Raw genomic sequence first — 25,570 nt, forward strand, 5'->3', positions numbered from 1 at the left:
GCCAATCTGACTGTGTCAACTCTGAGGTTAGGAAGCTCAGTGGCTTCCTGCTGCTCATATGAGAAAGTCTTGCCATTGGTCTTGCCCAGTGTGAGAGACCCATCTCTTCCCTGCCCCTCCTCTCTCCACTAGAACATCGGTACCATGAATGCCCGCCAACTCCCTCCTTGGTGGGAGCACATACTGCTCCTTCTGTAAGGAATACCCGTCCTTCCCTTCTTGGCCTGGTTTACTCTTAATCAACCTTCCTATCTCAGTTCTGGTGTCACTTCTCCAAGAACTTTCCCTGACCTTCTTGACTAGGGGACATCCCTTTATAGCAGTCATCTCTGTTATTATCTTATGCCTATTTGAGTAATTACTTGATGAAGGTCATCTCCCGCCCATGACTTTAGGCTCTGCAAGGACAGGAACTGTGACCATGTTGCTTACCATTGAAACCCAGTGTCTGACAGTGTCTGACTCATAGCAGGACTTAAATGTTGGCAGAGTAATTGAATCAGTAAATGCTAGAATTAAACTCCAAGTCCACATGAACCCCTGTCTTCAATTGTTGTGGGGAATTGATTTGTCTGCTTAGGCTACCTAAGCAGAGGTATCACAGACTGAGTATCTTAAACAGTAGAAGTTTCTCTTCTCATCGTTCTGGAGGCTGGAAGTCCAGGATCAGGGTGCTGCCAGTTCGGTTTCTGGTGAGACCTCTCTCCTCAGCTTGCAGATGCAACTTTTTGGCCTTTTCTCTATGCACACGAGGGTAGAGATCGCTGGTGTCTCTTCCTATAAAGACATCAGTACTGTTAGATTAGGGCCCAACCCTTATCACCTCATTGAACCTTAATTATTAATTACCTTTTTAAAGGCCCCATCTCCAAATACAGTCACACTGGTTAGGGTTTCAACGTGTAAATTTTGGGGAAAAAAATTCAGTCCCATAACATTCTGCCCTCTGGCCCCCCAAATTCACATCCTTCTCACATGCAAAATGCATTCATCCCCATCCCAACAGCCCCAAAAGTCTCAACTCATTCCAGCATCAATTCCAAGTTCAAAATCTCACTAAATGTCATCTAAACCAGATATGAATGAGGCTGGAGGTATGATTCACCCTCAGGTAAAATTTCCTCTGTGAATCTGTGAAACCAGATAAGTTATGAATTCCAAAACACAATGATGGGGGAAGTCCCTAGTGGTCTAGTGGTTAAGACTCTGAGCTTCCAATACAGGGGGAAGGGGTTTGACCCCTGGTCAGGGAACTAAGATCCCACATACTATCCAGGGCAACAAAAAAAAAAATTTTTTTTTTAATTTTTTAATTACATTTTAAAAATTAAAATAAGTTGGAGGAAAAAAACCCACACACACAATAGTGAGATAGGTATAGAATAGACATTCTTATCCCAAAAGGGAAAAATTGTTAAAAAAGAAAGGGGTAACAGGTCCCAAGCCAGTCCAAAATTAGCAAGGCAAATTCCAGTTGATCTTAAGTCTCCAGATTGATCCTCTTTAGCTCAATGTCTTACCCTCTGTGCCTACTGGAGCATAACCCCATGACCTAGGCAGTGGTCCTGCCCCCTCAGATGTGCTGGGCAGGCTTGCCCCCGAGGCACTAGCTGAGGGCATCCTGGCCCTCTGAAACCAAGAAAGTGGCCCCACCCTTTGAAGGGCCTTGCAGTGGGAGCAGCAGCCCTGATGATCTCTGAATCATCTTCATGGTCATTTTCCCCTTTTCTTGAAAGATAGCGATATTGAAGCTGGCTATTCTATTGTCCTACTCTGTAGATTCCAAAAATCTGACAGCCTTCCTCCACTCTTTTCTCTCTCCCTTTAGTCCCTGCTGGCAGTGATTCTGCAGGTATAATCCCACCTCTATTCCTGGCCTCAGCTGAGATGGCTGATTCAATTCGTGGATAATCTCATTACAGAATGATCATCCATCCACACCCTTGATATTTTCCTCCAGAATGCTGCTTTCTTATTTTTTGAAATATGGATAGCTGCAAATTTTCTAAATCTTCGAATTCTGGTTCCTTTTGCTTAACCATCTCACGCCTCTCACATTTTACTATTAGCAGTAAGGGGAAGCCAGGCCACCTTCTCAATACTTTGCTTAGAAATTTTCTCTGGTAAATATCCAAGGTTGTCACACACAATTTCTACCTTCCACAGGACACTGCAACACAACTGAGATAAGTTCCTTGCTCATTGGTAATGAGGATCACCTTGCTGTCAGCTTCCAGGACCACGTTCCTCATGAGATCCCATCAGAAGCAGCCTTATTGTTCATAGTCCAGCAGCATTCTCTTTCAGATGATGTATCTATTCTCTACAGCTTTCTCTGCGGCTCTCACCTTTTCTTTCTAAGTCTTCACCAGAATCGCTTTTAATGTTCATATTTCCACCAACAGTCCCTTCAGGGCAATCTAGGATTTTTCCAGCTCAAAACTCTTCAAGCCTCTACCCATTACCCAGTTAAAAAGCCACTTCCGGGACTCTTCTAGTGGTCCAGTGGTTAAGAATCTGCTTTCCAACGCGGGGGACGCAGGTTGGGGAACTAAGATCCTGCATGCCATGGGGCAACTAAGCCGCAACTGGAGAGAAGTACACGCACTGCAGTGAAAGATCCTTCGTGCTAAAACTAAGACCTGGTGCAGCCAAAAATAAAATAAATAATTTTTTTAAAGAAAAGCCACTTCCACGTTTTTAAGTATGTGTTACAGCAACAACCCTATGCTTGGTACCCTAATGTGTATTATTCCGGAATCTCTAAAGAAACAAAATAAATAGCATAAACAAAAATGAAAAAGGAAATTTATTATAAGGAATTGACTTATGCGATTATGATGGCTGGAAGTCCAAAATCTGCAGAGCCAATGTCCCAGTTCAAGTCCGAAGGCTGGCAGGTAGCTATAGAAGCAGGAACGATCGACGTTTCACTTTGAAAGCTGTCAGGCAGGAGAGTTCTCTCTTACTCAGGAGAGGGTCAACATTTTGTTCTATTCAGGCCTTTGGCTGTTTGAATGAGGCCCACCCACACAACGGAGGACAATTTACTTTTATTAGTCTACCAATTTAAATACTAATCTCATTCAAAAATATCTTTGCAGAAACACCCAGCATAGTATTTGACACCCAGCATAGTATCTGGGCACTCCATGGCTTAGTCAAATTGATACATAAAATTAACCATCACAGGAATCACATGAGAAAGTATATGTGATCAAAGCTTAATGAGTATCAGGGCCAGTGTAAGCAAAGGATCAACCCTAAAGCTGGCACTGTGATTTGCCATCCACTCATTTCTCACACCTCTACTATAAATGTCTCAGTTATCTATTGCTACATAACCAGCTATCCCGGGACTTATTAGCTCACAATAGCAACAGTTTATTCTTTCTCATGAGTTTGTGGATCAGGATTTGGGGCAGAGCTCAGCTGGGTGGTTCTTCTGCTCCAGACAACATCAGCTGTGCCACTCATTCAACTGGGCTAGGCTAGAAAGTCCAAGATGGAGAAGGAAATGGCAACCCACTCCAGTACTCTCACCTGGAAACTCCCATGGATGGAGGAGCCTGGTGGGCTGCAGTCCATGGGGTCGCTACTAGTCGGATACGACTGATCGACTTCACTTTCACTTTTCACTTTCATGCATTGGAGAAGGAAATGGCAACCCACTCCAGTGTTCTTGCCTGGAAAATCTCAGGGACGGGGGAGCCTGGTGGGCTGCCATCTATGGGGTCGCACAGAGTCGGACATGACTAAAGCAACTTAGCAGCAGCAGCAGCAAGTCCAAAAAGACCCAACTGAACTATTTGGTACCTCATGACCTCTCATCTGAAGTGACTTAGCAGCAGCAGCAGCAGCAGACCTCTCATCTCCAAGCATTGTCTCATTAGTCTCTGGTCTGTCACATTTCTTTACAGCTTATGGCTTGCTTCCCCAAGAGCATTTCAAGAGTAGAAGCAAGCACTTGTCAGGTTGATGCTTGAATCGTGCTTCTGATGGCACATTGTCCAGAGCCAGTCACATGCCCAAACCCACCTGTGGGAGAGGACTATACAAGGGCATGAAGACCAGAATGTGTATGGTTCCTTGGGTTACACAGTCTTCAGTGTAACAGGCAACCAACATATGAGGGGACACCAGTCCTGACTCTTGTCCTTAAGGATCTGACAGTCCAGCATAGCATTTCCAAGTAGTACTGGGCCACAGCATCTCAACACCATTCATGCAAACACAAGTCCCGATATGAATTCTTGCCATCTTTGGATAAAGCATCTCATTTTGTAAAAGCAGATTATCATAGAATAATAAGTGTATGCACATATCTGTCACTTTCCATACATATATTTTTTCAAAATAATTTTAAAGGAAAATCTTGCTAGTTTTGCATATTTGTGGGAGTATATAGTTGACCCCTGAACAACATGAGTTTTAACTGTGTGGGTCCACTTACGCTCTGATTTTTTTCTGCAGTAAATGCTACAGTGCTATTCAATCAGCAGTTGATGGACTTGAGGATGCACAGCCACCAAAACAGAGGGTCAGCTATAAGCTATACACCAGATTTTTGACAGTGCGAGTGTGGCACTGCTAATCCTCCATGTTTTTCAAGGGTCAACTGGATTTTGATACATTCCACAACATGCTGGGGAGACAGTTTGGGAAATGCCAGCCTAGTGACCCCTCGTAGGAATAGAAAGTTTGGTGGAAAAGGCTTTTTGACTCCTAGGGTCACAGACACAGGTGGCCCATGGTGTATCAGAGACATCTCATCCCACCAGGCTGGAAGGCCCAGGGTGTCTGTGGGACTCTCTGTTTTGTCTCCATGAGTGATGGGAGGTCAGCGAGCATCATTCCTACACCACTGGAGGAGGGGTTGAGACAACACAACACATCATTTGTGTCAGCCTGCGCCCCCTCTGCACCTGGCACATGGTCGCACACCGAACACCACCCATCCCACCACATCTGACCCTGTTTCAGAATGACTGAGAACAATTGGAGGCGCTTTTCAAGGGCTTGAAATTTTCATCCCAAAGCCCAGACTCCAAAGCGCTGCAGAAAGAGAGGCCACAGCTCTGAGCAGAGTGAGCAGGGCCGCTGGTCAGCAGGCCATGGTTACTCAGAGTAGTACTGTCTACAGCAGAATCTCCAGTGGCAACCAGGAGATCCAATGCATTAGCCTGGAAGGGGGCCCAGGAATCTGCATTCCTAGCCTCCCCCATGGGTCCCAGGGTGCCAGTCCCTTCCCAGGGTTTCCATGTGGTTGTTTTGGAAAGGTCCCAGTGGGGTGGGGGTAGCAGAGGGACACCAACCCTGAGGTGTGGCCCCAGGTTATATTCACTGTAGGCAAAGCACAGGTGACCAGTAGCCAGAGATGCAAGAAGCTTCACATGCCAAGGGATTTTTTAAAAGATTCGTTTTTATTATTATTATTATGGCTGTGCTGGGTCTTCATTGCTGCGTGTGGGCTTCCTCTAGTTGCAATGAGTGGGGGCTACTCTCAAGCTGTGGTACATGGTCTTCTCACTGCAGTGGCTTCTCTTGTAGCAGAGCGTGGGCACAAGGGCACACAGGCTTCACAGGTGCAGCATGTGGGCTCAGTAGTGCAGCTCGTGAGCTCTAGAGCAAAGGCTTAGTAGTTGTGGCACACGGGCTTAGTTGCTTCAAGGCAACAGGAACCTTCCCAGACCAGGGATGGAACCCATGTCCCCTGCATTGGCAAGCAGAATCTTAACCTTTAGACCACCAGGGAAGTCTCAAATGAACTTTTTATTTTCAGACTCTTGATAATATATATATATCAGATCAGATCAGTCACTCAGTCGTGTCCGACTCTTTGCGACCCCATGAATTGCAGCACGCCAGGCATCCCTGTCCATCACCAACTCCCTGAGTTCACTCAGACTCACGTCCATCGAGTCAGTGATGCCATCCAACCATCTCATCCTCTGTCGTCCCCTTCTCCTCTTGCCCCCAATCCCTCCCAGCATCAGAGTCTTTTTCCAATGAGTCAACTCTTCGCATGAGGTGGCCAAAGGGCTGGAGTTTCAGCTTTAGCATCATTCCTTCCAAAGAAATCCCAGGGCTGATCTCCTTCAGAACGGACTGGTTGGATCTCCTTGCAGTCCAAGGGACTCTCAAGAGTCTTCTCCAACACCACAGTTCAAAGGCATCAATTCTTCGGCGCTCAGCCTTCTTCACAGTCCAACTCTCACATCCATACATGACCACAGGAAAAACCATAGCCTTGACTAGACGAACCTTTGTTGGCAAAGTAATGTCTCTGCTTTTCAATATGCTATCTATGTTGGTCATAACTTTCCTTCCAAGGTGTAAGCATCTTTTAATTTCATGGCTGCACTCACCATCTGCAGTGATTTTGGAGCCCAGAAAAATAAAGTTTGACACTGTTTCCACTGTTTCCCCATCTATTTGCCGTGAAGTGATGGGACCGGATGCCATGATCTTCGTTTTCTGAATGTTGAGCTTTAAGCCAACTTTTTCACTCTCCTCTTTCACTTTGATCAAGAGGCTTTTTAGTTCCTCTTCACTTTCTGCCATCAGGGTGGTGTCATCTGCATATCTGAGGTTATTGATATTTCTCCCAGCAATCTTGATTCCAGTTTCTGTTTCTTCCAGTCCAGCGTTTCTCATGATGTACTCTGCATATAAGTTACATGAACACGGTGACAATATACAGCCTTGACGCACTCCTTTTCCTATTTGGAACCAGTCTGTTGTTCCATGTCCAGTTCTAACTGTTGCTTCCTGACCTGCATACAAATTTCTCAAGAGGCAGATCAGGTGGTCTGGTATTCCCATGTCTTTCAGAATTTTCCACAGTTTATTGTGATCCACACAGTCAAAGGCTTTGGCATAGTCAATAAAGCAGAAACAGATGTTTTTCTGGAACTCTCTTGCTTTTTCCATGATCCAGTGGATGTTGGCCATTTGATCTCTGGTTCCTCTGCCTTTTCTAAAACCAGCTTGAACATCAGGAAGTTCACGGTTCACGTATTGCTGAAGCCTGGCTTGGAGAATTTTGAGCATTACTTTACTAGCGTGTGAGATGAGTGCAATTGTGCAGCAGTTTGAGCATTCTTTGGCATTGCCTTTCTTTGGGATTGGAATGAAAACTGACCTTTTCCAGTCCTGTGGCCACTGCTGAGTTTTCCAAATTTGCTGGCATATTGAGTGCAGCACTTTCACAGCATCATCTTTCAGGATTTGGAATAGCTCAACGGGAATGCCATCACCTCCACTAGCTTTGTTCGTAGTGATGCTTTCTAAGGCCCACTTGACTTCACATTCCAGGATGTCTGGCTCTAGGTCAGTGATCACACCATCCTGATTATCTGGGTCGTGAAGATCTTTTTTGTACAGTTCTTCTGTGTATTCTTGCCATCTCTTCTTAATATCTTCTGCTTCTGTTAGGTCCATACCTTTCTGTCCTTTATCGAGCCCATCTTTGCATGAAATGCTCCCTTGGTATCTCTGATTTTCTTGAAGAGATCTCTAGTCTTTCCCATTTTGTTGTTTTCCTCTATTTCTTTGCATTGATCGCTGAAGAAGGCTTTCTTATCTCTTCTTGCTATTCTTTGGAACTCTGCATTCAGATGTTTATATCTTTCCTTTTCTCCTTTGCTTTTCGCTTCTCTTCTTTTCACAGCTATTAGTAAGGCCTCCCCAGACAGCCATTTTGCTTTTTTGCATTTCTTTTCATATACACACACACACATATATGTATGTATGTATGTATTTCTCTTACAACTGCCTCTAGTTTCCCTCCACAGAAAAATCCCCAGAGATTAAATTGTTCTGAGTTGTATTTTGGAAAAAAAAAAAGAGAAAACTGGATCCTGGTTCTGGGTGGGAGGAGGGCTCAGAAGAGGGGAAAGGAAATTAAGAAAGGAGGCAAAAGGCACAGAATTACAGAAACTTCCTTGTGGTTTCCTACCCCCCTGCATCTTATCTACTGTGTATTCCCACCCCACCAGGGGAAAACCCAGCCTGGACCTACCCACACTCCCTGCCTCACTCCCCCTCATTCCAAATGTACCCATAATCCTTCCAGAACCAGGACCTAATGAAAGAAATCAGAAGGAGTTGTAGACTACAACGATCACACTTGTTGTAGAATCTAAAAAAACATATCTCATAGAAACAGAGAACAAATTGGTGGGGTTTTTTGCCACCAGAGGCAGAGGTGGAGGATGGGGACAATGAGTGAAGGTGGTCAAAAAGTAAAACTTCCAGTTATAAGATTAATCCATTCTTGGGATGTGATATACAGCAGGGTGACTAAGTTCACATGACTGTGTTGTATATTTGAAAGTTGCAAAGAGAGTAGATCTCCAAAGTTTTTATCACAAGAAAAAAATTATAGTTATGTGAGGTTATTCATCAGATCAGATCAGATCAGTCACTCAGTCGTGTCCGACTCTTTGCGACCCCATGAATCGCAGCACGCCAGGCCTCCCTGTCCATTCATAGATGTTGGCTAATCTTATTATGACTATGATTATTATTTCACAGTGTATGCGTTTATCAAATCACTGTTGCTCACCTTAAACTTAGACAATGTTATGTGTCAATTATATCTCAATAAGCCTGGAAAAAATTAAAATTCATACATAAAAGGCCTCGATCCACAGCCAGCTCAAGATTAATTCCAATGTTGAATATTTGGAATGAAGATATTCTTGATTAGCTCAGCCTGAGGCTTTAACAGGCAGTCACACTGGGGTGAGAGTTGACATCCTGCAAGAGGGCATTATTTATGAACTCTGAACATCCTTATCTCAAGTCCTAATTCCTGTGACAATATGCTTATCAAGTTGCCCAGGTACATTCATGTCTGCATTTATGTTTGTTATATTTTTTTTTTATGGAATAATTTTTTTTTCCTGTGGTTGCAAGATGGGTTTCTCTTTTAGTTGCTCTGCAGCATGTGGGATTTTAGTTCCTTGACCAGGGATGGATGTCCCCTGCATTGAAAGTTGGATGCTTAACCACTGGACCACCAGGGAAGTCCTGCATTTGTGTTTGTATTGTGTGAGTTCTTCTACCACTTAAATTTAAAATAAACCAGGGCCTCCTTCTCACTGGGTTATCAGCATTGCCTAAAGCCCTCCCCTCGGGCCTTGTCTCCAGAATGTCCAGGTCCCAATGCCTATTAGGCCCTACCCCAAAAGGTTTTTGGGTAGAATTCAGGGATCCATGACTTCAGATGAGAAAACAATATGTATTTGCACAAGCCTCAAACTGAAATTTAGCAGGGAACTGAAATGCAGGGAACAATCTACAGTTGTATTTGCAGAAACTGTGACTTTGTCACCAGTAGAAATCAGATATTTTGAGATCACATTGGAATTATTGCCCATCTTTTGAAGTATCTACCCATCTCTACTTTTAAATGACCACCACCAAAGTGTCAGTAAAGAAGCCTGTTACTCTTTCATAAAGCTGTTTCCTTCATGGTTTGATCTCTGTATTTTTGCACCACTGGTTCCTTTTGTGACCTGTGGATTTGATTGTATATGTTTGAAAACACCAAGAAAAAGTCCGTAGGCTTCAGCAGAGGTCCACTGTGTCCATGGTCCATGAAAAGTCATGTCCTAGAGTTCTCAGTCCTAATAGTCCTTAGATTTTTTTCCAGTATGAAAACTCCAAAAGTGTTCCTCTACCCTAGTAAGTACATTTTTGGTATTTTCTTGAGAGAAAGCTCTAAGAGCCAAAAGCTGTTATGTAATGCTTGCCTTTAAACAAATGTGCATTTTATTCATCACAATGGTATCTCTTGACTTTTGGAAAACAGCGGCCACATCTGCAGGAGAGCTCCCACTGATCAGTCTGGTTTCCAGACCCCGTGCAGTAACCCGCTCCCACATGCAGGCCCACGGAGACAAGCATGTGGGTCTAGGCAGAGCCGTGGGACCCAGAGCATGTCACTCCCACTACTCCCAGCGTGAGGCTGGCCCCAGGAACTACTCAACAGGTACAAGCTGGCTTGGGTGGACCTGAGGCAGCTGTCCTTGGGTGGAATACGACCCCCCACCACCCCTACTTCTCCACCAGCCCCCAGCCTCCTGGCCCTGAAATAGAGTTGTCAGCCAACAAATGGAAATACAACATGCCTGGTTAAATCTGAACTTCAGACTAATAGCAAATCATTTTTACTATAAGTATGTCCCATGTAATATTTGGGATATACTAAAATTCTCCAAGCCAGGCTTCAGCAATACGTGAACCATGAACGTCCTGATGTTCAAGCTGGTTTTAGAAAAAGCAGAGGATCAGATCAGATCAGTCGCTCAGTCGTGTCCGACTCTTTGGGACCCCATGAATCGCAGCACGCCAGGCCTCCCTGTCCATCACCAACTCCCGGAGTTCACTCAGACTCATGTCCATCGAGTCAGTGATGCCATCCAGCCATCTCATCCTCTGTCGTCCCCTTCTCCTCCTGCCCCCAATCCCTCCCAGCATCAGAGTCTTTTCCAATGAGTCAACTCTTCGCATGAGGTGGCCAAAGGGCTGGAGTTTCAGCTTTAGCATCATTCCTTCCAAAGAAATCCCAGGGCTGATCTCCTTCAGAATGGACTGGTTGGATCTCCTTGCAGTCCAAGGGACTCTCAAGACTCTTCTCCAACACCACAGTTCAAAGGCATCAATTCTTCGGCGCTCAGCCTTCTTCACAGTCCAACTCTCACATCCGTATGTGACCACAGGAAAAACCATAGCCTTGACTAGACGAACCTTTGTTGGCAAAGTAATGTCTCTGCTTTTCAATATGCTATCTACGTTGGTCATAACTTTCCTTCCAAGGAGTAAGCGTCTTTTAATTTCATGGCTGCACTCACCATCTGCAGTGATTTTGGAGCCCCCAAAAATAAAGTCTGCCACTGTTTCCACTGTTTCCCCATCTATTTGCCATGAAGTGATGGGACCGGATGCCATGATCTTCGTTTTCTGAATGTTGAGCGTTAAGCCAACTTTTTCACTCTCCTCTTTCACTTTCATCAAGAGACTTTTTAGTTCCTCTTCACTTTCTGCCATCAGGGTGGTGTCATCTGCATATCTGAGGTTATTGATATTTCTCCCAGCAATCTTGATTCCAGTTTCTGTTTCTTCCAGTCCAGCGTTTCTCATGATGTACTCTGCATATAAGTTACATGAACACGGTGACAATATACAGCCTTGACGCACTCCTTTTCCTATTTGGAACCAGTCTGTTGTTCCATGTCCAGTTCTAACTGTTGCTTCCTGACCTGCATACAGGTTTCTCAAGAGGCAGGTCAGGTGGTCTGGTATTCCCATGTCTTTCAGAATTTTCCACAGTTTATTGTGATCCACACAGTCAAAGGCTTTGGCATAGTCAATAAAGCAGAAACAGATGTTTTTCTGGAACTCTCTTGCTTTTTCCATGATCCAGTGGATGTTGGCTATTTGATCTCTGGTTCCTCTGCCTTTTCTAAAACCAGCTTGAACATCAGGAGGTTCACGGTTCACGTATTGCTGAAGCCTGGCTTGGAGAATTTTGAGCATTACTTTACTAGCGTGTGAGATGAGTGCAATTGTGCAGTAGTTTGAGCATTCTTTGGCATTGCCTTTCTTTGGGATTGGAATGAAAACTGACCTTTTCCAGTCCTGTGGCCACTGCTGAGTTTTCCAAATTTGCTGACATATTGCATGCAGCACTTTCACAGCATCATCTTTCAGGATTTGGAATAGCTCAACTGGAATGCCATCACCTCCACTAGCTTTGTTCGTAGTGATGCTTTCTAAGGCCCACTTGACTTCACATTCCAGGATGTCTGGCTCTAGGTCAGTGATCACACCATCCTGATTATCTGGGTCGTGAAGATCTTTTTTGTACAGTTCTTCTGTGTATTCTTGCTACCTCTTCTTAATATCTTCTGCTTCTGTTAGGTCCATACCATTTCTGTCCTTTATCGAGCCCATCTTTGCATGAAATGTTCCCTTGGTATCTCTGATTTTCTTGAAGAGATCTCTAGTCTTTCCCATTTTGTTGTTTTCCTCTATTTCTTTGCATTGATCGCTGAAGAAGGCTTTCTTATCTCTTCTTGCTATTCTTTGGAACTCTGCATTCAGATGTTTATATCTTTCCTTTTCTCCTTTGCTTTTCGCTTCTCTTCTTTTCACAGCTATTAGTAAGGCCTCCCCAGACAGCCATTTTGCTTTTTTGCATTTCTTTTCCATGGGGATGGTCTTGATCCCTGTCTCCTGTACAATGTCACGAACCTCATTCCATAGTTCATCAGGCACTCTATCTATCAGATCTAGGCCCTTAAATCTATTTCTCACTTCTACTGCATAATCATAAGGGATTTGATTTAGGTCAAACCTGAATGGTCTAGTGGTTTTCCCTACTTTCTTCAATTTAAGTCTGAATATGGCAATAAGGAGTTTATGGTCTGAGCCACAGTCAGCTCCTGGTCTTGTTTTTGGTGACTGTATAGAGCTTCTCCATCTTTGGCTGCAAAGAATATAATCAATCTGATTTTGGTGTTGACCATCTGGTGATGTCCATGTATAGAGTCTTCTCTTGTGTTGTTGGAAGAGGGTGTTTGTTATGACCAGTGCATTTTCTTGGCAAAACTCTATTAGTCTTTGCCCTGCTTCATTCCGTATTCTAAGGCCAAATTTGCCTGTTACTCCAGGTGTTTCTTGACTTCCTACTTTTGCATTCCAGTCCCCTATTATGAAAAGGACATCTTTTTTGGGTGTTAGTTCTAAAAGGTCTTGTAAGTGTTCATAGAACCGTTCAACTTCAGCTTCTTCAGCGTTACTGGTTGGGGCATAGACTTGGATTACTGTGATATTGAATGGTTTGCCTTGGAAACGAACAGAGATCATTCTGTCGTTTTTGAGATTGCATCCAAGTACTGCATTTCAGACTCTTTTGTTGACCATGGTGGCTACTCCATTTCTTCTGAGGGATTCCTGCCCGCAGTAGTAGATATAATGGTCATCTGAGTTAAATTCACCCATTCCAGTCCATTTCAGTTTGCTGATTCCTAGAATGTCGACATTCACTCTTGCCATCTCTTGTTTGACCACTTCCAATTTGCCTTGATTCATGGACCTGACATTCCAGGTTCCTATGCAATATTGCTCTTTACAGCATAGGACCTTGCTTCTATCACCAGTCACATCCACAGCTGGGTATTCTTTTTGCTTTGGCTTCATCCCTTCTCTGGAGTTATTTCTCCACTGATCTCCAGTAGCATATTGGGCACCTACCGACCTGGGGAGTTTCTCTTTCAGTATCCTATCTTTTTGCCTTTTCATACTGTTCATGGGGTTTTCAAGGCAAGAATACTGAAGTGGTTTGCCATTCCCTTCTCCAGTGGACCACATTGTGTCAGACCTCTCCACCATGCCTGCCTGTCTTGGGTGGCCCCATGGGCATGGCTTAGTTTCATTGAGTTAGACAAGGCTGTGGTCCTAGTGTGATTAGACTGACTAGTTTTCTGTGAGTATGGTTTCAGTGTGTCTGCCCTCTGATGCCCTCTTGCAACACCTACCATCTTACTTGGGTTTCTCTTACCTTGGGCGTGGGCTATCTCTTCACGGCTGCTCCAGCAAAGTGCAGCCATTGCTCCTTACCTTGGATGAGGGGTATCTCCTCACTGCCACCCTTCCTGACCTTCCACGTGGGATAGCTCCTCTAGGCCCTCCTGCGCCAGCGCAGCCAACATCCCCTGGACCATGGAAAAAGCAAGAGAGTTCCAGAAAAACATCTATTTCTGCCTTATTGACTATGCCAAAGCCTTTGACTGTGTGGATCACAATAAACTGTGGAAAATTCTGAAAGACATGGGAATACCAGACCACCTGACCTGCCTCTTGAGAAATCTGTATGCAGGTCAGGAAGCAACAGTTAGAACTGGACATGGAACAACAGACTGGTTCCAAATAGGAAAAGGAGTACATCAAGGCTATATATTGTCACCCTGCTTATTTAACTTATATGCAGAGTACATCATGAGAAACGCTGGACTGGAAGAAACAGAAACTGGAATCAAGATTGCTGGGAGAAATATCAATAACCTCAGATATGCAGATGACACCACTCTGATGGCAGAAAGTGAAGAGGAACTAAAACGTCTCTTGATCAAAGTGAAAGTGGTGAGTGAAAAAGTTGGCTTAACGCTCAACATTCAGAAAACGAAGATCATGGCATCCGGTCCCATCACTTCATGGCAAATAGATGGGGAAACAGTGGAAACAGTGGCAGACTTTATTTTTGGGGGCTCCAAAATCACTGCAGATGGTGAGTGCAGCCATGAAATTAAAAGACGCTTACTCCTTGGAAGGAAAGTTATGACCAACGTAGATAGCATATTGAAAAGCAGAGACATTACTTTGCCAACAAAGGTTCGTCTAGTCAAGGCTATGGTTTTTCCTGTGGTCACATATGGATGTGAGAGTTGGACTGTGAAGAAGGCTGAGCGCCGAAGAATTGATGCCTTTGAACTGTGGTGTTGGAGAAGACTCTTGAGAGTCCCTTGGACTGCAAGGAGATCCAACCAGTCCATTCTGAAGGAGATCAGCCCTGGGATTTCTTTGGAAGGAATGATGCTAAAGCTGAAACTCCAGTACTTTGGCCACCTCATGTGAAGAGTTGACTCATTGGAAAAGACTCTGATGCTGGGAGGGATTGGGGGCAGGAGGAGAAGGGGACGACAGAGGATGAGATGGCTGGATGGCATCACTGACTCAATGAACGTTGAGTCTGAGTGAACTCCGGGAGTTGGTGATGGACAGGGAGGCCTGGCGTGCTGCGATTCATGGGGTCCCAAAGAGTCGGACACGACTGAGCAACTGAACTGAACTGAACTGAATACTTTTAAAGATTCCTTGTTTATTGAGGAACCCCTACCCCCTCTAGGAGCCTTTTCTCAGAAAGGTCCCTACCCAGGTCTGGCTAAAGGCTATGCCCGATCCCAGGTTCTCAGCTGAGACTTCTGCCTCAACACAGGGTCATTTCTGAGACCATTGGACGAAAGGAGTGGGGCCAGGGAGACGCCCAACTGCGGCCCACAGCCCTAGCAGTCCGCCCCTCATCCACTCCCAGTCACCGGCTAGTCTTAGGACATCCCCTCCCCTAGTCAGTAAGAGGAGAGTATTGGTCCAGGGAGGAATTCTAAGCTCCCGCCATGCTCTGAGTTAGGTTTAGGAATATTTACTTTCAGAAAGAATCTTTAACCTCTGCCTGCATGAAAAGGACATTTCCAAGCCCAGTCCTCCTTAGGAAGCAGCCTATCCCCCTCCATTTACCTCAGCCTCGGAGCTCCTCACTCAGCCACGGCTCCCGCAAATAAGCCTACCCGGGCCACATGGGAAAGGACCCAGTGACCAGTAGTACCCACACAAAAAAACGCATGGCAGCTAAAGTAAAAGCATGGAGAGGTGCACAGATGCGTTCACTCAAGAAACACTGAGGCACCATCTGGGCTTCCCTGGTGGCTCGGTGGTAAAGAACCTGCCTGCCAGTGCAGGAGACACAGGCTTGAGCCCTGGTCCAGGAAGGTCCCACATACTTTGGAGCAACTAAGCTTGTGCACCACAACTATCGAGCTTGTGCTCTAGAGCCCAGGAACCACAACTGTTGAGCCCACGCAGTACAACTACTGAGGCCCACACTCTAGAGCCCTTGAGCCACAACAAGAGAAGCCACCACAATAAGAAGCCGAATTGTGCAATGAGGACCGAGCCCAACCATAAACAAACAAATTAAATATTTTTAAAAATAAAAGAAACAGTGAGGTGCCACCAACAGATTAACTGATAAAGATGTTATATGTATATATACACACACACGCGCGCACAATGGAATACTACTCTGACATAAAACCAGATGAAACTTGCCATTTGTGCCAACATGAATGGAGCATGAGGGTATTATGCTAGGGGTATTATGCTAAATGAGTCAGATGGAGAAAGACAAATACCATATGATTTCACTCCTGTGTGGACTCTAAAAACAAATTAACAAAACAAAAATGAATAAACAATCAAAATAACACTTAGATGCAGAGAACAGAGTAGCAATTATCAGAGGAGAAGGGGTGAGGGGTGGGGAGAGCGAAATAGGTAAAAGGGCTCAGTTCAGATGAACGGTGACAGATGGAAATTATATTTTTGGTTGTGAGCACACTGTATGGTATATAGAAGTAGGAAAACAATGTTGTATACAGTAAAACTTACAAAATCTTATAAACCAATGTTACTTCAATAAATTAAAAAAAATATAAAGTGTAAAAACAAAAGAAAGGGGACTTTCCAGGCAGTTGAGCGGTTAAGACTCCACGCTTCCAATGCAGGGGGTATGGGTTTGATCTCTGGTAGAGTTAATTAAGATCCCACATGCCTTGCTGCTGCTGCTGCTAAGTCACTTCAGTCGTGTCCGACTCTGTGCGACCCCAGAGACGGCAGCCCACCAGGCTCCCCCGTCCCTGGGATTCTCCAGGCAAGAACACTGGAGTGGGTTGCCATTTCCTTCTCCAATGCATGAAAGTGAAAAGTGAAAGTGAAGTCACTCAGTCCTGTCTGACTCCTAGTGACCCCATGGACTGCAGCCCACCAGGCTCCTCCGTCCATGGGATTTTCCAGGGAAGAGCACTGGAGTGGGGTGCCATGAGGTGCAGCCAAAAAAAGAAATGAAAGGAAGAAAGATAAGAGAGAGAAAGTGAGAAAGACAGAGAGAAAGGAGAAAAGGAAGGAAGAAAAGGAGGGAGAAAGAAAGATGGAAACAGTGAGGCTGATAAACCCAGAGGATCAGTCACAGCGAGAAAGCCTCACAGGCATAGAGGCTGGGAAAAGTTCCCACTTAGCAAACACCCAGAACACACATGCCCCACAGTTTCATCCCCATCTGGGTCATCATCCTGAACCAGAGATATCCAAGATGGTACTGGAGTCCAAGGCTTTCCCAACCATGCCTCCTGAAGAAGCTAAAACACAAGCAACTCAACCCTGAAAGTGTTTCATTTTTTACATCAGGCTGAAGTAATAGATTGCATTGAAACTGGAACCTGGAAAGATGTTACCCCAAATAGTGATGATGACGGCGATAACACCAACCACAATTGCCAGCATTTCCTGGCTGCTAGCTCTACCCCAGGAACTGTGCTCTGTGCTCTGAATACATTATTTCATTCAACCCTGGCGAAAGCATGTAAGGGAGGAGCTGCTATTAGGCCCATACAGTTCAGTTCAGTTCAGTCACTCAGTCGTGTCGGACTCTTTGCGACCCCATGGACTGCAGCAGGCCAGGCCTCCCTGTCCATCACCAACTCCCGGAGTTCACTCAAACTCATGTCCATCGAGTCGGTGATGCCATCCAACCATCTCATCCTCTGTCGTCCCCTTCTCCTCTGGCCTTCAATGTTTCTCAGCATCAGGGTCTTTTCAAATCAGTCAGTTCTTCTCATCAGGTGGCCAAAGTATTGGAGTTTCAGCTTCAACATCAGTCCTTCCAATGAATATTCAGGACTGATTTCCTTTAGAATGGACTGGTTGCATCTTCTTGCAGTCCAAGGGACTCTCAAGAGTCTTCTCCAACACCACAGTTCAAAAGCATCAATTCTTTGGTGCTCAGCTTTCTTCACAGTCCAACTCTCACATCCATACATGACTACTGGAAAAACCATAGCTTTGACTAGACAGACCTTTGTTGGCAAAGTAATGCCTCTGCTTTTTAATATACTGTCTAGATTGGTCATAACTTATCTTCCAAAGAGCAAGTGTCTTTTAATTTCATGGCTGCAGTCACCATCTGCAGTGATTATGGAGTCCCCAGAAATAAAGTCTGCCACTGTTTCCATTGTTTCCCCATCTATTTGCCATGAAGTGATGGGACCGGATGCCACGATCTTAGTTTTCTGAAAGTTGAGCTTTAAGCCGAATTTTTAACTCTCCTCTTTCACTTTCATCAAGAAGCTCTTTAGTTCTTCACTTTCTGCCATAAGTCTGGTATCATCTGCCTGTCTGAGGTTATTGATATTTCTCCTGGTAATCTTGATTCCAGCTTGTGCTTCATCCAGCCCAGCATTTCTCATGATGTACTCTGCATATAAGTTACATAAACACGGTGACAATATACAGCCTTGACGTACTCCTTTTCCTATTTGGAACCAGTCTGCTGTTCCATGTCCAGTTCTAACTGTTGCTTCCTGACCTGCATACAGATTTCTCAAGAGGCAGGTCAGGTGGTCTGGTACTCACATCTCTTTCAGAATTTTCCACAGTTTATTATGATCCACACAGTCAAAGGCTTTGGCATAGTCAATAAGGCAGAAACAGATGTTTTTCTGGAACTCTCTTGCTTTTTCCATGATCCAGCGGATGTTGGCTATTTGATCTCTGGTTCCTCTGCCTTTTCTAAAACCAGCTTGAACATCTGGAGGTTCACGGTTCACATATTGCTGAAGCCTGGCTTGGAGAATTTTGAGCATTACTTTACTAGTGTGTGAGATGAGTGCAATTGTGCGGTAGTTTGAGCATTCTTTGGCATTGCCTTTCTTTGGGATTGGAATGAAAACTGACGTTTTCCAGTCCTGTGGCCACTGCTGAGTTTTCCAAATTTGCTGGCATATTGAGTGCAGCACTTTCACAGTGTCAACTTTTAGGATTTGAAATAACTCAACTGGAATTCCATCACCTCCACTAGCTTTGTTTGTAGTGATGCTTCCTAAGGCCCACTTGACTTCACATTCTAGGATGTCTGGCTCTAGGTGAGTGATCACAGCATCGTGGTTATCTGAGTGATCACACCATCATGATTATCTGGGTCATGAAGATCTTTTCTGTACAGTTCTTCTGTGTATTCTTGCCACCTCGTAATATCTTCTGCTTCTGTTAGGTCCATACCATTTCTATCCTTTATTGAGCCCATCTTTGCATAAAATGTTCCCTTGGTATCTCTAATTTTCTTGAAGGAATCTCTAGTCTTTCCCATTCTATTATTTTCCTCTATTTCTTTGCACTGATCACTGAAGAAGGCTTTCTTATCTCTCCTTGCTAGTCTTTGGAACTCTGCATTCAAATAGGTATATCTTTCCTTTTCTCCTTCACTTTTTGCTTCTCTTCTTTTCACAGCTATTTGTAAGGCCTCCTCAGACAGCCATTTTGCTTTTTTGAATTTCTTTTTCTTGGAGATGGTCTTGATCCCTGTCTCCTGCACAATGTCACGAACCTCTGTTCATAGTTCATCAGGCACTCTGTCTATCAGATCTAGTCCCTTAAATCTACTTCTCACTTCATGCCAAAGAATGCTCAAACTACAGCACAATTGCACTCATCTCACATTATAGTAAAATAATGCTCAAAATTCTCCAAGCCAGGCTTCAGCAATACGTGAACCATGAACTTCCTGATGTTCAAGCTGGTTTTAGAAAAGGAAGAGGAACCAGAGATCTAATTGCCAACATCCGCTGGATCATGGAAAAAGCAAGAGAGTTCCAGAAAAACATCTATTTCTGCATCATTGACTATGCCAAAGCTTTTGACTGTGTGGATCACAATAAACTGTGGAAAATTCTGAAAGAGATCAGAATACCAGACTACCTGACCTGCCTCTTGAGAAATCTGTATGCAGGTCAGGAAGCAACAGTTAGAACTGGACATGGAACAGCAGACTGGTTCCAAATAGGAAAAGGAGTACGTCAAGGTTGTATATTGTCTCCCTGCTTATTTAACTTCTATGCAGAGTACATCATGAGAAACGCTGGACTGGAAGAAACACAAACTGGAATCAAGATTGCTGGGAGAAATATCAATAACCTCAGATATGCAGATGACACCACCCTGATGGCAGAAAGTGAAGAGGAACTAAAGAGCCTCTTGATGAAAGTGAAAGTGGTGAGTGAAAAAGTTGGCTTAAAGCTCAACATTCAGAAAACAAAGATCATGGCATCCGGTCCCATCACTTCATGGCAAATAGATGGGGAAACAGTGGAAACAGTGGCAGACTTTATTTCTGGGGGCTCCAAAATCACTGCAGATGGTGAGTGCAGCCATGAAATTAAAAGACGCTTACTCCTTGGAAGGAAAGTTATGACCAACGTAGATAGCATATTGAAAAGCAGAGACATTACTTTGCCAACAAAGGTCCATCTAGTCAAGGCTATGGTTTTTCCTGTGGTCATGTATGGATGTGAGAGTTGGACTGTGAAGAAGGCTGAGCGCCGAAGAATTGATGCTTTTGAACTGTGGTGTTGGAGAAGACTCTTGAGAGTCCCTCGGACTGCAAGGAGATCCAACCAGTCCATTCTGAAGGAGATCAGCCCTGGGATTTCTTTGGAAGGAATGGTGCTAAAGCTGAAATTTCAGTACTTTGGCCACCTCATGCGAAGAGTTGACTCATTGGAAAGGACTCTGATGCTGGGAGGGATTGGGGGCAAGAGGAGAAGGGGACGACAGAGGATGAGATGGCTGGATGGCATCACTGACTCGATGGACGTGAGTCTGAGTGAACTCCGGGAGTTGGTGATGGACAGGGAGGCCTGGCGTGCTGCGATTCATGGGGTCGCAAAGAGTTGGACACGACCAAGTGACTGAACTGACTGACTGTATAATCATAAGGGATTTGATTTAGGTCATACCTGAATGGTCTAGTGCTTTTCTTCACTTTCTTCAATTTAAGTCTGAATTTGGAAATAAGACTGGAAATAAGGAGTTCTTGAGCCACAGTCAGCTCCCGGTCTTGTTTTTGCTGACTGTATAGAGCTTCTCCATCTTTGGCTGCAAAGAATAAAATCAATCTGATTTCAGTGTTGGCCATCTTGTGATGTCCACATGTAGAGTCTTCTCTTGTGTTGTTGGAAGAAGGTATTTGCTATGACCAGTGCATTCTCTTGGCAAAACTCTATTAGCCTTTGCTTTGTTTCATTCTGTACTCTAAGGCCAAATTTGCCTGTTACTCCAGGTGTTTCTGGGCTTCCCTGGTGGCTCAGAGGTTAAAGCGACTGCCTGCAATGTGGGATCCCTGGGTCGAGAAGATCCCCTGGAGAAGGAAGTGGCAACCCACTCCAGTATTCTTGCCTGGAGAATCCTATGGGCGGAGGAACCTGGTGGGCTACAGTCCACGGGGTCGCAAAGAGTCGGATATGACTGAGCGACTTCACTTTCACTTTCCTTTCCACTTGTTTCTTGACTTCCTACTTTTGCATTCCAGTCCCCTATAATGAAAAGGACATCTTTTTTGGGTGTTAGTTCTAAAAGGTCTTGTAGGTCTTCATAGAACCGTTCAACTTCAGCTTCTTCAGCATTAGTGGTTGGGGCATAGACTTGGATTACCATGATATTGAATGGTTTGCCTTGGAAATGAACAGAGATCATTCTGTTGTTTTTGAGATTGCATCCAAGTACTGCATTTTGGACCCTTTTATTGACCATGGTGGCTACTCCATTTCTTCTAAGGGATTCTGGCCCACAGTAGTAGATATAATGGTCATCTGAGTTAAATTCACTCGTTCCAGTCCATTTTAGTTCGCTGATTCCGAATGTCAATGTTCACTCTTGCCATCTCCTGTTTGACCACTTCCAATTTGCCTTGATTATGGACCTAACATTCCAGGTTCCTATGCAGTACTGCTCTTTACAGCATCGGACCTTGCTTCCATCACCAGGCACATCCGTAACTGGGTGTTGTTTTTTGCTTTGGCTCTGTCCCTTCATTCTTTCTGGTGTTATCTCTCCACTGATCTCCAGGAGCATATTGGGCACCTCCTGACCTGGGGAGTTTCTCTTTCAGTATCCTATCTTTTTGCCCTTTCATACTGTTCATGGGATTCTCAAGGCAAGAATACTGAAGTGGTTTGCCATTCCCTTCTCCAGTAGACCACATTTTGTCAGAACTCTCCACCATGATCTGTCCGTCTTGGGTGGCCCCACACGGCATGGCTCAGTTTCATTGAGTTAGACAAGGCTGTGGTCCATGTGATCAGATTGGCTCGTTTTCTGTGACTGTGGTTTCAGTCTGTCTGCCCTCTGATGCCCTCTCTCAGCCCCTACTGTCTTGCTGGGGTTTCTCTTACCTTGGACGTGGAGTATCTCTTCACGGCTGCCGCCCCTGAGCTTGGATGTGGGGTATCTCCTCTCCACGGCTCACCGCTCCAGCACCACGCAGCCACCATAGTTTGGCCCCCAGGCAAATAGCAGGGAGGGAATATAGTTCCACCCATCAATAGAAAATTGGATTAAAGATTTACTGAGCATGGCCCAGCCCATCAGAACAAGACCCAGTTTCCCCATCAGTCAGTCTCTCCCCTCAGGAAGCTTCCATAAGCCTCCTATCCTTCTCCATCAGAGGGTAGACAGACTGAAAACCACAGTCACAGAAAACTAACCAATCTGATCACGTGGACCACAACTTTGTCTAACTCAGTGAAACTATGAGCCATGCCGTGTAGGGCCACCCAAGATGGATGGGTCATGGTGGAGAGTTCTGACAAAACGTGGTCCACTGGAGAAGGGAATGGCAAACCACTTCAGTATTCTTACTTGAGAACCCCATGAACAGTATTAGGCCCATTAACAGATGAGAAAACTGAGGAACTAAATGAATGTCTTGGTAGAGATTCCAGCCTCTGGCCTGGGGCTAACTCCAAAATACACCCTTAACCCCAAGGCCAAAACGGGAGACTTGTGACTGTTCCAGTTCAGTCTCCAGACAGTGTGCGCGCGCACACACACACACACACACACACACGTGTACACAGGTGGACATGCCCACACCCCACCCTGCAGCAACAGCAGCTCTTGGGCAACATTTTCATCATGGAAAGTGCTGGAGGGGCAGAGAGGTTTTAAGCTAGTTCTTCCTCCTGCTGGTTCTCCTCAGAGACCAGTCCTTTTCCTGGACAGGCTTGGCCGCTGAGTAAGGTAGGCCTGGGAGCTCTGAGGAGAGACGTCATCAGGGTCCCCTCCTTGACCAGAGCCCCAGGGACCTTCGGGGTGAAGGCAACTGAGAGGACAGGCTTCCCTCTACCTTCCTTGTTCATCCCCTGCTCTGGGGAACGGGAACCACAGAGAAAGAGCTCTCAGCTGCCAAGAGCGCTGGTCCCCCAAGCCCACCAAGGGAGGGAGCAGAGAAGTGCCCTGAAGAGCCCCTCAAAGGGCCATGTCAACCCCAACCAAAGAAGAGGGCGCCCTTCACAGCCTCCACCTCTGTGCTGGGGCTTGGCCATTAGCTGTTCTCAGATGGAGACTCTTTCTGCCCCACCCCCACCCCCTACTCAGTCTCCAGGGGACATGGAAGCAGCTTTGATGAAGTCTATCAAAGAAGCCTTGTTCTTAACAGCTGTTTCCTGGGAGGGCAATTGGAACAACAATAAACCCTCACATCTGTTTAAGGGGCTGGTGGCAGGTACTCCACCCTCAGCCCTGTGGGAGGGCTCCTGCTCATCAGCAGTGGGGGAAATGACTGCGCCCATTAGAGAGATACCATTTAGGACCATTTGGACTGGATGGGAACACCCACCCTATTTTACAGATGACTAAACTGAGGCCAAAGCACCCTCTGCTCCCAAAGGTCTCCCCACACAGAGCCCACTTCCCCAGGGACTCTCTAGGCAGGCCCTGGCTTCTCCTCTGGATCAGGTCACCTCCACTTACACAAGAGAGGACTGGCCCACAAAGAGGTGTTCGAGGCACACAGGAGGATAAAGCCCACGCAGGAGGGAAGCCTGTGTCTACTTGGAGACATCTGCTCTGGCCCTTCCCCTGCATGAGCTATTGCCCCTTTTCTGGCCACCGTTTTATTCCTCAGTCTGCACATGTGCATATGTGCTTGGTCATGTCTGACTCTGTCCATGGGATTTTCCAGGCAAGAATACTGGAGTGGGTTACCATTTCCTTCTTCAGGGGATCTTCCTGACCCAGGGATCAAATCCACATCTCCTACCTATCCTGCATTGGCAGGCAGATTCTTTACCATTGCGCCACCAAGAAGATTTCAATCTGTGGATTTCTGTAAATGAGGGTTTCTCAGCCTTGACACTTGACGTTTGGGGCTGGGTGTTTCTTAGTTGTAGGGGCTGTTCTGTGCACTGTAGGGTGGTGGGCAGTGTCTCTGATCTCTACCCAGTAGCTGCCAGCAGCACCACCTCCCAATTCTAACAATCAAAAATGTCTCTGACATTGCCGAATGTCCCCTGGGGCAAAACTGTGTCCAGCTGAGAACCACTGATGTAAGTGGACTTAAAGGCTCATGTATGGATGTCCCATGTCTTACCAGGGAAGGAGGTGACAGAGGTATTCCCTCCTGAGGCTCAGAGCTTCTGTGGGACAGATAGGATAACAGATGTACCCAGCACACAGCAGTGTGGGGGTGCCAGGAGATCCTGGAAAAGGCTGAATTCAGGGAAATCACTGGGCTTCCTCCAGGAAGATTTCCTGGAAGAGGAGGTTCGCAATCTGCTCCTTATGTAAACAGTCCAGGAAGGGTGCTGGTTGATGGAAAAGTCTCAAAGGCAGTGAGAAGAGCCCAAGGTTGGATGCAGGTGGTGAGTGGTGACTTTCCTGGGAGGGGGCAGGAGGGTGACCACAACTTGCTGGATTTTAATCTGGGGTGTGTTAAGACTGCCCTGCAGAGCAGGTCCTGGAGCCCAGAGCATGGAATATCCAGGGGGTTAGTGGGAAGGGAGAAGATAGGGAGAATACTGCCATGTTGGAGGTGCTGGTGGGCTTGTTAGGGGCTTGTTGCTCTGAGTCCCTAGCACGTAACACTGAATCAGGCTAAGGAAATGCAGAGATGATGAAACTACTGCCAATGTAGGGAAGAGTCCTGGCAAGGAGGAAGGTGGGCCTGGGCTCTGGAGGGCTAAAAGGACCATTTGTAGATGGCGAGGGTGCTGATGAGGGGACCTGGCTGGAGGGGAAGCAAGGGCCCTGGTTTCTCAGCGTCTGCCCTCACCTGTCTCCCCCGTCGTCCCTGTGGGATAGGGGTGGGAGAGTGGGAGACGCTCTAACCATGGGTAGCTGCTGGGCATGGGGCAGACCACCTGGCTTCCTGCCGGTCTGCAGGTCTTTCTCTCTGGCAGAGATTTCAATGGGCTCTCCGGAAGAGAATGTTGAACCCCTTGGCCTAGGGAGCTCCCTTCTCAGACAGAAACACTGGCTCCCACTCCAACCTGGGCTTCCTGAGCCTTGGATACATGTCCGCCCTCAGACTGGGCTCCCTGAGGGGAAGGGTGACACCTTCCCAGTGGTCACCAAAGGGAAATGTGAGGCTTGGGGCTGCTGCTGCCCACAGGGAGCTTCTGGGTGACCTGCCAGCAGGGGGCGCTGTGGACTCAGACACTGTCCTTGCACAGCTGGAAGGGTGGAGACTGGTCTGGCCTCCCTCACCTCCTGTTTACCCTCTTAGAGTCCTCACCCCAGCCAGGCTTGCCTGCCTGGTACACAGAATGGCCTCCACCTCCTCCCAGCTTCCCACCCCAACCCCATTCTTCTCCCCTCCTCTGAATCAAGAAGGAGAAGGAATTTATATGCCCATTGTGCAGATGAGGAGACTGAGTCATACAGAGGCAAGAAAGGC

This window comes from Bubalus bubalis, chromosome 12 (genome assembly GCF_019923935.1).
Source record: "Bubalus bubalis isolate 160015118507 breed Murrah chromosome 12, NDDB_SH_1, whole genome shotgun sequence".
NCBI classification, from domain to species: domain Eukaryota; kingdom Metazoa; phylum Chordata; class Mammalia; order Artiodactyla; family Bovidae; genus Bubalus; species Bubalus bubalis.